Source organism: Crocuta crocuta, unplaced genomic scaffold (assembly GCF_008692635.1).
Source record: "Crocuta crocuta isolate KB4526 unplaced genomic scaffold, BGI_CrCroc_1.0 scaffold877, whole genome shotgun sequence".
Classification (NCBI taxonomy): Eukaryota; Metazoa; Chordata; class Mammalia; order Carnivora; family Hyaenidae; genus Crocuta; species Crocuta crocuta.
The window spans coordinates 1-3,693 of record NW_027531002.1 but is presented as its reverse complement, the minus strand read 5'-3'; the positions used below and the strand labels follow the sequence as shown (position 1 = coordinate 3,693).

At 41.1% G+C, this 3,693-nt stretch overlaps 1 pseudogene; it reads right to left on the bottom strand.

Moving 5' to 3' along the window:
* The window catches only part of LOC144236993 (cytochrome c oxidase subunit 1 pseudogene), a 40,854-nt pseudogene extending 38,625 nt beyond the window's left edge, over positions 1 to 2,229 (bottom strand).
* Between the last annotated feature and the right edge of the window lie 1,464 nt (positions 2,230 to 3,693).

Below are 3,693 nucleotides of genomic sequence, written 5' to 3'. Positions count from 1 at the left end.
CTAAAAATCATATTGGGACATTTAAAACATCTTAGCTATTACCTTTTCCCCAAGGTCATTTTCTTCCCATCTCTCCCCAAAAAACAAAAATGTGAATTATAGAAGCCCTAACACATTGTCTTAGAGCTTTGGAACCTTGATTAGATGCTTATTGACTCATCATTGTTTCCTATTTTAATTTTTTTTATTTTTATTTATTTCAGTGTTTCCTATTTTTAAATGTAAACCTTGTCCAATTGTCAAAGATATGATGGGAATATCTTAAAAATATTGAGTGGAGGCCTAACTGGCAACATTAGGATTGTGTTATAATTTTAATATTTGAGTGTAAGCCAAGGTTTAGAAATCAGAAAGCATCAAATCAATTAATCTACTGTTTTATTTTCTGTGTTTTGTTTTATTTAAGGGCTTAAATTTTGTAGTTTTACTTCACTCTAGATGGAGTCCCTGTTTTGTAGATATAGAATAATTGCTGACTGCAGCTGTACTGACCCTCACAGAAATCTCTGCAACTTGAAAAGAGAAACGACAGAGATCACAGATGTTTATTATACAAGCGAACATGAATCAAGGGCTTACCATATTCCAGGCTCTTATGTGATGTATATTCTTGACATGCTATATGTCATTTAATCCTTAAATCAATTATATGAAGTAGATGATGTACGTATTTGTATTTTACAGATAAAGAAACTGAGGGTAAGCAAGATTAAATTGTCTAAGGCCACACAGCTTTAAGTGGCAAAGCTATAATTCAAATCAAGATCCATCTGATCTTGTAATGATATAGTAAAAAAATGGATCTCATAAGACTGAATAAGTCAATTAAATTTTAGTGCTTGTATAGGGTGCTATTATAAAACGGTCTAAAAGAGGTTATCCTCTTAGCATAATAGTCACATCAAGCTATTAAATTATAGAGCAATGTAGAACCTAACCCAGACTACCCACTCAGATGCTAGGTTTTGTTGACAGTCATGGTCCAACTCTTCAAAGCACTAAATATTGAACTTGCATCTTATTTCAGAAGCTTGATTCCTCTTTTATAGGTACCCAAATTGTATTTTTAAGGAGACTTCATGGTAAAACTGTGCCTATTCCACATGTTTCCCTTCTCTTTTAAGATAATATTTGTCTATGAAAAAGATTAAGTAACAACAGAATTCCAAAATTCTTCCATTAAAGTGTCTAAAAAATGGCACCATATTAGGCTTAGTCAGTTGAGCATGTGACTCTTGATCTTGGGGTCATGAGTTCAAATCCCATATTGGCCCGAGAACTTACTTTAAAACTTTGTTTCTATTTTATTATTTTTTATTTTTTTTAACATTTATTTATTTTTGAGAGACAGAGCATGAGTGGGGGAAGAGGAGAGAGAGTGGGAGAAACACAGAATCTGAAGCAGGCTCCAGGCTCTGAGCTGTCAATACAGAGCCCAACGCAGGGTTCCAACTCACGAACTTTAAGATCATGACCTGAGCCGAAGTCAGACGCTTAACCCACTGAGCCACCCAGACATCCCTAAAATTGTATTTAAATTAAAAAATAGGGGGAGGGGCAAGATGGCGGAGAAGTAGGGAGCTCCATACATTGCACTCGACCCCATATCTCATACGGAGAAGACCTGAAGCCATAGGAACCCTTACAGAATCCAGGAGTTTGGTAGGAAAAGGAGACAGAGTCCGCTGAGAAAACCTTCTGACGTGAGTGTGAACTGGGGAAGATAAAATCGCGCTGGGACCACAGACACAGAGGGACGGGTGCAGTCCCACTCTGCGGGGAGTGAGAGGGGAAAGAGAGAGGCCAAAACTGCTCAAGACATAGTCCCTGTCACTGGGGAACAGAAAAACCTCCGCTCGGGACACAGAGGGACCCGGTCTCCGGCTCTCCATCTGACCCTAAGTGGGATGCACTTGTCCCAATCCCTGGGAAAACAACTGCTTGCGCACCAAATCCCTGTGTGCCAACTGCCCGCTCGCCAACTACCCGCCCGCGTCAACTCCCCGCAGGCACCAATTCGACCTGGAGGGGCTGCGTGCCAACCGCTCCTATGTGCTTCAGGCTCAGCTGGATCCCTACAGGGGAGGCGAAGGGCTTAAAACTGGGAGATTTGTCCGCGAGTTTGGGTTTCGTGTGACGAGACACAGAGGGACCCAGCTTCCAGCTCTCCAGCAGACCTGAGGCAGGAACCACTCCCAGGCGACCCCCGTCCTTGCTCACCAACCCAATCTGGAGGAGACAGGAGCAGCAGCTTCTGGCTCAATCCCCAGGGGTAGGCATGAGGCTTGGAATTGCCCTGAGGGGACCGCCTGCGAGTTTGTGTCTATGGCAACTTCAGTGGGGCGCATGGACTGGGATTTGGAAACGAGGCCTGGCCTGGGATATAGAGTGTGACCCACCTTGGCTGCGCCCCCGGCCCAGGGAGTTTACACACCCAAAAAACTGAGTTGCAGCGTTTGGTTCAAGAAAGGACTGGAGCACCTCCACTCTTCTCCCCACAACTGCGAAGGCAGAATTCTCGCCTGACACATTGGATCAAACCACGTCCATCACTGGTAAAGAGCTGCCCTCTTCCTTTTATTTTTATTTTTATTTTTATTTTTTTTAAATCGGAGCACTGACCTGATTAATCCTGGTCACTGGCTTGCTTAAACAGTCACATTTAATCCATTCTCTAGATGTAAATTCCACACCTACCTACCTTTTCATCTCTTTCTCTCAGGAGTAATCAGACTACATAGTTTCTCTGGATAACACCAGCGTCTTTCTCTCACCTCTTCAGCCATATTCCACCCTTTCGCTCTTTGAAAAAAGCTTCTTATCACATCTATCTGTTCATTCTATTTCCTATTTTGCCTCATCCCCGCCCTGTCATCTCTCTCTTTCTCTATGCTCTTCAACAAGCACTGCATACACCTGGCAATTTAATTGTGGCCGGGAAATCTGGTTATATTCTTTAAACTGTTCTTTGTCTATCGGCTTTCTTCTTTTTCCTTTTCTTTTCTTCTTTTTGGCTTTTTAAATGTATTTTTATTTTCTATTATTCACCTTCCCTCCTCGCTCTTTTCTCTTTACTTTTTTCTTTTTCCATCTCTGTTTCTGTGTGTGTTGGATTTCTCTATGCGTTTGTGTGCCTCTGTTCCCTGTGTTTGTCTCTTTTCTTCTCCAGGGCTACCTCAAGAAACAAGCCTAAGTACACATGGTGTAGAGTCCAAATACCACTACAAGTAGGAAAATAAAATAACCAAGGTCTCAACAAGAGAGACCAAGAGATACCATTCAAAGAAAACTTTCTGAAATGATAGACCATGGACAGTCAAAGAGTTTTCTTGGGTACAGCAGCGTTCACAGGTGCAGAGAGCATAACAAGCTTTTAAAACTAACAAGAGATAGAAAGCTAACCAAAATGATGAAACGAAAGAGCTCTCCTCCAAAGAAATTCGAGGAAGAATTGACAGCTACAAACCTGCTCAAAATAGATATAAGCAGCATAACTGAACAATATAATCAGCATAACTGATTAGAACAATAATCATAAAATTAATCGCTGGGCTTGAAAAAAAGCATAGAGGACATCAAAGAATCTGTGGCTACAAACAACATGGAGGTTAAAAATAAAGAATCTATGGCTACAAACAACATGGAGCTTAAGAATAGGTATGATGAATTTAAAAATGCGATAAATGAGATACA